Below are 10,633 nucleotides of genomic sequence, written 5' to 3' on the forward strand. Positions count from 1 at the left end.
CTCTGCTAGCCACTCTGCTCCTGCTTCTCCACTCACTCACAGTCTGGGTTGGAAAAGACCTCCAAGATCATCAAGTCCTACCATCCACCCAACACCACCACGGTCCTTAAACCATGTTCCTAAGTGCCACAGCCACACGTTTCTGGAATGTCTTCAGGGCATCTCCCATGGGCATCCATGCCTTGGGCAACCTACCATCTCCCTGGGCAACCATTCACCCACTTCTCTCAGGTCACTTACACCCCAGTTACCCAGCTCTGACCATTCCCCTGCTGGTTCAGAAGCATCTCCTGCTCTCCCTGGGCATTCCAGTTTGACCATGTGGGAACACCTCAGCTCAGCACTGCTTTAGCTGCTGCCCCTTTAGGCACCAACACTGCAGAGTCCAAGCCATGGTGAGGGAAAAAAATGTGCTGCTTGCTCATCAATAAATGGTTTGGGTTGGAAGGGACTCTCCAAGATCATCAGGGCACACCTCCAAGCTGTCAGCAGGGACACCTCCAACCACAGCAGGTTGCTAAGAACCCCATCAAGTTTGACTCTGAATGTCTCCAGGATGAGGCCTCCATCACATCTCTGGGCAACCTGTTCCAGTGTTTCACGACCCTCACAGTGAAGAGCTTCCTCCTAATGTCCAACCTAAACCTACTCTGCTCCAGTGTAAAACCACTGCCCCTTGTCCTGTCACTACAGGTCTTTTCCAACAACCCCTCCTCAGCCTTCCTGTAGTCCTCTTCAAGTTCTGAAATGCCACCAGAAGGTCTCCCCGGAGCCTTCTCCAGGCTGAACAGCCCAACCCCCCTCAGCCTCTTTACAGAGGAGGTTCTCCAGCCCTCTGACCATCTGTGTGGCCTCCTCTGGACCCACTCCAGCAGGTGGATGTCCTTCTTGTGTTGGTGGCTCCATAGCTGACATAGTACTCCAGGTGAGGTCTCCCCAGAGCAGAGGGGCAGAATCCCCCCTCTCCATCTGCTGGCCATACTGCTTTAGATGTAGCCCAGGACACCACTGACCTTCTGGGCTGCAGGTACCTATTGCTGGCTCATGTCCAGCTTCTCACCCACCAGCAGCCCCAGGTCCTGCTCTGCAGAGCTGCTCCCCAGCCAGGACTGACAGCAGGGGTTGCCTCAACCTAGGTGCAGGATCTTGCACTAGGCCTTGTTGAATTTCATGAGGTTCTCCTGAGTCCACTTTTCTGCTTGTCCAGATCCCTCTGGATAGACCCCATCCCTCTGCCATACCAACCTTACCAGTCAGCTTGTTCTCATCAGCAAGCTTGCTGCTCAGTCCCACTGCCCACATCACTGATGGAGGTATTGCACAGCACTGGTCCCAGCAGGGGCCCCTGCAGGACACTGCTTGTCACCCACCTCCATCCAGACATCAAGTTGTTCAGTTATGGACCTGAAGTCACTGACCTCTAACTTCAGCTTCCACTCTTGCACTCCTACAGCTTCTGCCTGCACTTCCACCCCCCTTATTAGCAGCAACAAAAAGTTGGAAGGTTCATCCTGGTCTCCCCTGTACTCCAAGCTCTCCTCAAACACCTTTCTTGGATGAAATTCTCCTGTCCCACCAAGCCCTGCTTGCATCTCAGGGAGAGACCTTTGCGACCTCTGCCACGCAACAAACTCAAGGCAGGACTCAAATGAAGCCCTCATTCCCCAGAGCATGGAAAAACAGGGATCAGCTACATATGGGAGATGTCCCACCAAAGAGGAGAGAAAGGGGAACTGAAGGATTCCTCCTCCTAGCTCAGAATCACAGAGGGAGAATTTCATTCGCTCCAGCTGACTCCCAGTCTAACCAGTACACTGTGAGCAGAGGTTCTGCTCACAGCATCACGGCTGTGAAAGATCCCCACCAGCACCTCTCTGAAAGAAGGGGCTGACAAGCGTTTGGTCTTCACTGCCTCTCTAGAGCCTCTGCAAAACAAGCTGACAGCAACCTGAAGCCTTCTACAGCACATACCCCCGCTCTGTGGGCTTCAGTTTGAGTGCTGAGGGAACAACAACCCCACCAAAGTTCTCAGAGATGGCTGCTTCTCACCCAGCCGGCTCTGCTTTCTGAGCTGTGAGCTTTCAAATTCACCCTGGCCCTCCTCCAGCTCAGCTAAGGAATGCCACCAGGTTCAGACTGAGGATCACAGAATCACAGGATGGGTTTGGCTGGAAAGACCCTGAAGACCATGGACACCAACCCTTAACCCAGCATTGCCAGGGCATCATCAAACCACTGCCCTCAGCACCACATCTCTGCGGCTCTGAAAGCCCTTCAGGGATGGGGACTCCACCACTGCTCTGGGCAGCCTGGGCCAGGCCTGGATAATCCTCAACAGCAAGAAATTGTTCCTCATGTCCAACCCAAACCTCCCCTGAGGCAACTTGAGGCCAGTTGCCCTCATCCTATGGCTTGTTTCCTAGGACAAGAGACCAACCCCAACCTGGCACCAGCCTCCTTTTAGGGAGCTGCAGAGAGCTAAAAGGTCTCCCCTCAGCCTCCTTTTTCTCCTGGGTCACCAGCCCGAGGTCTCTCAGCTGCTCCTCACAGGTTCTCCAGACCTTTCCCTAGCTTTGTTGCCCTTCTCTGGACTTGCTCCTGCACCTCAATGTCCCTCCTGGACGCTGCAGAGCTCCTCACCCTGCCCACAACAAACACTCAACACCAGCTGCTCTCTCAGAGCACTGCAGGAAGCTCCCCAAAACCTCAACCCTGAAGAAAGACAGGGGCATGGCACTCAGGGATGTGCTTTAGTGGCCACAGTGGCCTCCAGCTGATGGTTGGACCGGGCAATCTTAGAGGGCTTTTCCAACCCAAACAATTCTGTGATTCAGAGAATGGTTTAGGCTGGGATCGTGAAGATCATCTACTTCCAACTGTGATCCTTTCTGATACTGATCAAGCCTTCCCAAAAAGCTGCTGCAGTGCCATGAATCCTTCTGGATTTCTAGGCAAGGTCTTGTCCTGGATCCTTGGATTTGCAACAGAAGGCAAGGAAAGTACAAAATCCCCACCAGAAACAGCACAAAAAGCAAACCAAGCCTCCAAATTTTACTCTTCTCCAGTCCTCAGTCATCTTCTCCCCCAGCAAACCTTTACTGCTACCACCCAAACCAGTCCAGATCCTCCTGCACGTTCCAAAGTCTCCCTTTGCTTCCCATGATATCACCACACCAGTTGCTATGGCAATGGCTCTATCACCATCTCCAAAGGTTGGGGTGGGTTATTTTTTCACCACCCAAGTATTCTGGCAGCTTGCTGGGCTTTGGAAGTGTCAGAGAAGAGAGAAATCCTAAACATTTGTTCTCCAAACGTTGCTTTGGGACCAGAATCTGCTAGGAAGTGACGGCTCCAAAGGTGCAGTCTGGACAGGGCTGGAAGCACAACTTTCTCCTTCGGTTTTGGAGACAGAAAATCCATGACTAAACGAGCTGACAAATGACTACTTTAAAAGCTTGAAGTGGGAGAGAAAGACATGAAAACCACCTCAGGTCCCTCCCCGGCTCTCTCAGTTTCTCTTTTTCACTTCCTAGTTTGTCTGCTGTCCTCAGACCTAAACAAGCCCTTCAGAACAGGAACCGCGGAGCCGTCGCCTCGCCGGACAATCAGGCGCTGGAGGGATTCCACCTGCGGATCGAGCTCCCTCCCCCACTTTGCGAGGGGTGAGAAGGCTCAGCAGAGGGACATTTATCCTCACACCAGCACACGCGAAGCTGCTGGGATCTGCTCCGTCCAGCTCCGGTCCCCAGCGGCTCGGCAGGAGGTTGACCCCCACACCTCTGACCTTGTGCCACTACCTCTTCTCGGAAGGGTCACCATTAACAAGTCACCACACCTGGATCCCCACCAGCGCTCTCCAAGCCAAAGAGCCAAACTCTGCCGGGCACAAAACCCAACCAGGTTTAACGCAGGAGTGAGCCGGTCCGGGGCGGGGGGGCGCACGGCATGGTCAGGGTCGCAAGGCTCGGATCTCCGCGCCCAGAGCTGCCGGAGGGGCCACGCCACCAGCACCAGCTGCTTACACCCCTAAGGCGCTGCAGCGCTCTCCCCGGGCCCGCCAGCGCTCCGGGCCCGCTGAGCGATCCCTCCCGCGGCTCTGCCGGGGAGAAGGGGCTGGCACCGCGGCCCGGGAGGCTGGGGCGAAGGCGGCAGGAGAGCAAGAAGGCGGCGGGCCGGAGGGGGTGGCAGGAGGTGCGGGGGGGCGGCAGGGGGTGGCAGAGGGTCTGGCGGTGGGTGACAGGGGCTGGCAGGGGGTGGCAGAGGGTGCAAGGGGTTCAGGCCGCGCACCGCCTCCGCCGCCCGCCGGGCCGGGCCCAGCGCTTCCAGCCCGGCGGAGGAAGGCGGAAGCAGCTCTCGGTGGGGCTCAGCCCAGTCAACCCCAACTCTGGCCCCGCTGTGGCGGCAGCGGGAGGCTGAGCGGCGGCGGTGACAGCTCGGCGCGGACGGCGGCGAGGGGCTCGGGGCCGCGGGGTCTGTCTCACCTGCTGGGCTGGGAGCGGGGGGTTCGGGCCTCGGCCCTCCGCGGGGGCGGCGCTAGCTGGCTGCTCGGGCCGGCGGGCATGGGCCTGGGCCGCGGCCGAGGCGGGCAGCGGGGCCGGGGCTGCGCTGACAGCGGGCGGCGGGAGGCAGCGGGCGCGGAGCTCCGGTGGCTTCAAAATGGCGGCGGCGCCGCGGCTGGCAGCGCGGGGGGGCAGCGGGGGAGGGGCGGGGCTGGGGGCGGGGCTGGGCTGGGGGGCGGGGCCTGGGGAAGCCGCGGGGCGGGAATAGGGCATAGGGGCAGGGACAGGGTACGGAGACAGGGGACAGGGATAGGGACGAGGGACGGGGGTCTAGGGACATACGGACAGGCATAGGAACAAGGGACAGGGTATGGAGACGGGGACAGGGATAGGGACAAGGGACGGGGGTCTAGGGACATACGGACAGGCATAGGAACAAGGGACAGGATGTGGAGACAGGGGACAGGGATAGGGACAAGGGACGGGGGTCTAGGGACATACGGACAGGCATAGGAACAAGGGACAGGATGTGGAGACAGGGGACAGGGATAGGGACAAGGGATGGGGGTCTAGGGACATACGGACAGGCATAGGAACAAGGGACAGGATGTGGAGACAGGGGACAGGGATAGGGACAAGGGATGGGGGTCTAGGGACATACGGACAGGCATAGGAACAAGGGACAGGGTATGGAGACAGGGGACAGGGATAGGGACAAGGGACGGGGGTCTAGGGACATACGGACAGGCATAGGAACAAGGGACAGGGTATGGAGACAGGGGACAGGGATAGGGACAAGGGACGGGGCTCCAGAGACAAAGACAGGGGAGAGGGATAGCAACATAGGGACAGGGATAGGAGATAGGAAGTGAAGAAGAGACACGCAGACAGAAGAGGTGGGATGGAGACAGGAGACAAGGACCCGGGATAGGGACAAAAGACAGAGGATGACGCCCTGGGATCACCAGGACTAACTGGGGGGAAGGGAGGAGACACTGGAGTTTGGACCTGCTATGGGGCTGAGGAGGAATGGTGGGTGAAGTGGGTCCTGCCAGGGGGTTGTAAGTGGGTTAAGGTTGAGGTGACCTGGTCCACCATGTCCTGGGAGGTGAGGATGAGGAGGGAGGAAAACGATGGGGAGAAGGAAAAAGGGACAACCCAGAGGCCAGAAGAACCCAGTCTGCAAAGAGATCTCCTTGTCTTGGCCATTGGGCTCAGAAGACCTCAGTGAGCTCAGAAGATCTCAGTGCTTCCTCACATAAATTTGTCCTCCTATCTGATCAAACTGCTTCTGAGAGCCAGCACCATGCAGGATCCCAATGGGAACTGAGCCAACTCTCCTCATCGTTCCTAGGTGGATCCTTGCCCTTGGATTGACCTCCATGGATCTTCTCACTGTTCTGGTTGAGGCCTTGGCCTTACAAATGTGAAAATAGAGGGTTAAAATTTAACCTGCTGGCTGGAGAACCTCTGTTGGCTGGAGAACCTCCACGTTGGCCGGAGAACCTCTGGCCAGATCCGCTGTGGAAGCCTTGGGTAGAGCTGCTGTGGTGGCAAACACACCCAGGGGACGGAGCCAACAAGGGAAAATGGGGACTGAGCCAGCAAGGACTGGGAGAAAAATCAACCATTTATAATGGTCTTGATGGGAGCTGGGGGGGTTGGCCAGGAAATGCCACCACAAGTGTTAGGCAGTACTAAATGGGCAACATTCTCAGACCAGGACAGACACTGAGGGGCTGCAGCAGGTCAAGAGAAGTGCAGTGAAGCTGGGAAATGGCCTGGAGAAGGAGCAGGGTCCAGAGGACTTGTGAGGATCAGCTGAGGGACCTGTGGTTGTTGAGCCTGGAGAGAAGGAGGCTGAGGGGAGACTCCCTTAATAACCTTCAAGGGGCAGAAATTGTTCCTCACACCCAACATAAGCCTCCCTCGGGGCAACCTGAGGCCACTTCCTGCTGTCCCATCTCTTAGGAGAAGACCTTGACCACCACCTGGCTCCAAGCTCTTTTCAGGGACTTGTAGAGAGCCAGAAGGTCTCCCCTCAAACTCCTTTTCTCCAGCCTGAACCCTCCTGCCAGATCCCCCAGCTGCTCCTCACAACTTCTCCAAACTCTTCCCCAGCTTTGTTGCCCTTCTCTGGACCTGCTCCAGTCCCTCAACGTCCTCCTTGGAGTGAGGGGCCCAAAACTGACCCCAAGAATTCAGTTTTGGGCCCCACCAGTATCTGGTCCAGAGGGACAATCCCTGCCCTGGTCCTGCTGGCAGTACCCTTGCTGACCTAAGCCAGGCTGCTGGTGGCCCCTTTGGCCCCCAGGCTGGAGCCCTCCTGGGATAGGTGTGGCTCAAGTGAGGCTGGTGAGCAGGCTCACCTGTCTTCCACACATGCAGCAGGTCTTTTCACAGCCCAGGCCATGTCCTTAAATCCACTTTGGAGCCTGAAATGCTGCCACCCTTTACCTGAAGTCCCTGATTTACACATCAAGCAGTGGGGCCACACCAAGCCATGTCTCCTTGTGCGACTTGCTGGGCCTCTGAGATGGTTTGTTCACTTCTTTGAAGCTTTGAACCCTGTTCTAAGGAAGTTTTGCTTCTGAAGTTCAGTCAAAAAGCCTCTAAACCAGGTTTGGGCAGCAATCTCAAGATCACCACAGAGGAGACCTGGGAGGAGGATGAATATTTGTGGGTTTGGGTTCATGAGCTTTGGCTTTCCAGTTCTGGAACTGAAGGAGTGAACCTAAGCCTTTCAAAGCTTCACACCTGGAGGAGGGTTTGGGGCACATGCTGCTAGGAGGCTGCAGGACCAGAAACAGGATCACTGAATCCCAGAATCCATCAGGTTGGAAGGGATCCTCACAGGTCATCTTGTCCAATCTCCCCTGCAGTCAGCAGGGACATCTCCCGCTAGCTCAGACTGCTCAGAGCCCCATCAAGTTTGATCTTGGTTGTCCCCAGGGATGAGGCCTCCACCACATCTCTGGACAAGCCATTCCACCTAGAATATGGCTGAGAAGACCATGATAAGAACATGATGCTGGGCTCTACTCTTGGCTGAGAAACCAAGTGTGAGCTGGTGCCTGCAACAGATCTGCAAGACAGCTCTGACCGAGGAACAGGCAGGTGGGCTCAGCTGGTTCTCCTCAGCTGGCTCCTCTGCAGTGCCTTTTTCTATGGACAATTTGCCAGGTGACCTGCTGCCCACACTCCTCCTCATGCTCCTCCAGACACCCTTGGCCTTCTTGGCCACCAGGGCACACTGCTGCCTCATGGTGACCTTGTTGTCCTCCAGCACTCCCAGGTCCTTCTCCATGGAGCTGCTTCCCAGCAGGTCACCCCTCACATGTACTGGTGCTGGGGGTTATTTCTCCCCAGGAGCAGGACCTTCCACTTGCCCTGGTTGAACTTCATAAGGTTGCTCCTCCCCAAGCCTCCAGCCTGGCCAGGTCTCATTGCTTGCATCAGCCTGATAGGTTGTCAGCCATCCCTCCCTGTTTAGTGCCATCAGCAAACTGACTGAGGGTTCACAACATCTGTTCCTCCAGGTGAGGATGGTGACCAAGACTGGACCCAGTCCTCACCCCTGGGGAGCACCACAAGCTCCACATCTCCAACTAGACCCTGCCCCACTGATCACAACCCCCTGAGCTCTGTCCTTCAACCGGTTCTCATCCTACCTCACCTGACCCACACTTCCTAAGCTTCCCTGGGAGGATGTGCTGGGACACAGTGCCCAAGGCCTTGCTGAAGTGCAGGTAGACACCATCCAAGGAGGCCTTGTTCAAATAACAAAGCTCTGAACATAAACAGCAATCAGAAGGGAAAGTTGGAGAGATGACAACTCCTTGGCTTCCAGTGCGTTGCACCCTCCTCTGCTCTGCTCTGGTCTGCAGGGTATTTGTGTTCCTCCTGGTGTCTGGAGAGCATTCTCCTGCCTGGCAAGGGGAGAGACAAGGCAGACTGCAGAAGATCCTGCAGGATCTGGGCAGGTTGCTCTCCAGAGCTCTGATGCAGGAGATAATTATAGATGAAAGTGTAGCAAGCGCTGCGGTGGAGGTTGCGAAATCTTCTGTTGACTCGGGTTGCTTAGGAGCCCTCCGAAAAAAAAACACACCCCAAACCACACCTCCCTCCCAACGCTCAGGGCCCTCTGCACGGCAAAAGCTCTCACCACAGCTTGGGTGAGGAGCAGAGCTGCAGACTTCTCCACTTCTGCACGACCTTTCTTGCCCAAATATGGTCCAGGAGCTTCAGCGGCGCTTCAAAGGCTTGCAATGATGGGTCTGTGAGGAGCTGCTCGGTAGCTGCCCAAAGCTCTGAAGGCCCAACCCTCCGGGCTAAGCAGATTAAATTCTGCTCTTGCACAAAAAAAATACACTTTGCAGCTCGTTGCAGAAGGCTGGAGGAGCTCAGGAGCAGCAAACACCTTTCCCACCCCTTGCAGGAGGGTTGCAGAAACAGCCAGCAGGGTTTAAAAGGCCTCCCTGGGTTTGTTTCAAGAGGAGCTGAGGAAATGAGCTATAAAAGCTCTGGTGTTTAGACAACATCGGACCAAAAATACTCCGGGGCATGTCCTTAGCTTCTGTAAATCCTCAGGAGGTATCAAAGTGAAGATCAAATGGCAGGGGGTGGGGGGTTTGGAACTAGATGATCTTTAAGGTCCCTTCCAACCCAAACTCTGATTCTCTGCTTCTAAATGCAGGCCCTTCCCTCAGATGTCCTCTGGCTGGTAGTGCTCAGCAGCTCCCGTGGTAGGACTGTCAGATGTTGTCCTGACCAGCAACACCCCTTGGTCTTCTCAGCTTTTGGTGACCTCAACCTGCTCTTTCTTCACGCTCAAGCCAAATAACCCCCAGGTCTGGATGGTGCTGCAGCTTGCTGAAGGGAGCTGTGGTCAGTTACTGGGGTGCTAAGGTGCTACACTAACGAACAATGAACTCTGACACTACTAATTAACATGAACTAGTATTGATTGGGTTTCTACTCTAGGCTCTCAGCACACTGCATCTAAAGACTTTGTGTTAACCATCTCCCAGGCCCAGCATGGTGGTGCTGGTGGGAAGGGACCTCTGGAGATCATCCAGTCCAAACCCCCTGCTCCAGCAGAGGCTCCTGCAGCAGCTTGCTCAGATCACAATGGCCAGGTGGGTTTGGCAGTCTGCTCCAGGGCTCCATCACCCTCACAGCCAACAGGGTGCTCCTGATGGAACCTCCTGGCTTCCTGCTGGTGCCTGTTGCCCCTTGTCCTGTCACTGGGCACCACTGACAAGAGTCTGGCTCCATCCTCCTGCCCTCCACCCTTTAGCTCTTGCTGAGCACTGAGCAGATCCCCTCTCAGGCTGCTCTTCTCCAGGCTCAACAGCTGCAGGGCTCTCAGCCTTTCCTCCTCACACAGATGCTCCAGGCCCCTCAGCAACATCCTAGCTTCCAGTGGACTCTCTCCAACAGTTCTCAGTGTCTCTTGAACTGGGGAGTCCAGAACTGATCCCAGGACTCCAGATGTGGCCACCCTGGGGCCGAGTAGAGGGGCAGAAGAATGCCCCCAGATCCTTCTCTACAGAGCTGCTTCCCACCCTGCACTGCTGCAGGAGGTTGTTCCACCCCGAGTGCAGGACCCTCTGCTAGACCTTGTTGAACTTCATGAGCTTCCTCTCCCCAGTTCTGGCCAGGTCTCACTGGGTGGCAGCAGAGCCTGATGGGATGTCAGCCACTCCTCCCAGTTTGGCACCATCAGCAAACTGGCTGAGGGTCCAGAATGTCCCTTTATGCAGGTCATTGATGAAGCTGTTGAACAAAACTGGACCCAGTCCTGAGAAGCACCATGAGCTCCAGGCCTCCAACTAGAGCCTGCCCCACTGATCAAAGAATCACAGAATGTTAGGGGCTGCAAGGGACCTCCAAAGATCATCCAGGCCAACCCCTACCAGAGCAGAATCACCTAGACTAGGTCACACAGGAATACATCCAGGCAGGGTTTGAATGTCTCCAAAGAAGGAGACTCTACAACCTCTCTGGGCAGCCTGCTCCAAGGCTCTGCAGCCCTCACAGTGAAAAAGCTTTTCCTTATGCTCACAAGGAACCTCCTCTGCTCCAGCTTGCACCCATTGCCCCTTGCCCTATCAGTGGATATCACTAAGCAG

General features: G+C 56.1%; 1 protein-coding gene across 7 annotated transcripts in view; it reads right to left on the reverse strand.

The window, feature by feature from the left end:
- PPP6R2 (protein phosphatase 6 regulatory subunit 2) overlaps positions 1-4,611 on the reverse strand; it is a 76,220-nt gene extending 71,609 nt beyond the window's left edge. For 5 of the 7 annotated variants that reach the window (XR_010302178.1, XR_010302176.1, XR_010302177.1 and 2 more), the window contains exon 1: positions 4,482-4,610. The gene's annotated coding sequence lies outside the window, so the exon portion shown is untranslated. Of the gene's footprint in view, positions 1-4,481 lie in introns of all 7 variants that reach the window. The other 2 variants (XM_064142820.1, XM_064142819.1) reach the window with 2 other exon arrangements.
- Between the last annotated feature and the right edge of the window lie 6,022 nt (positions 4,612-10,633).

The sequence above is a fragment of the Pogoniulus pusillus genome, chromosome 4 (genome assembly GCF_015220805.1).
Source record: "Pogoniulus pusillus isolate bPogPus1 chromosome 4, bPogPus1.pri, whole genome shotgun sequence".
NCBI lineage: Eukaryota > Metazoa > Chordata > Aves > Piciformes > Lybiidae > Pogoniulus > Pogoniulus pusillus.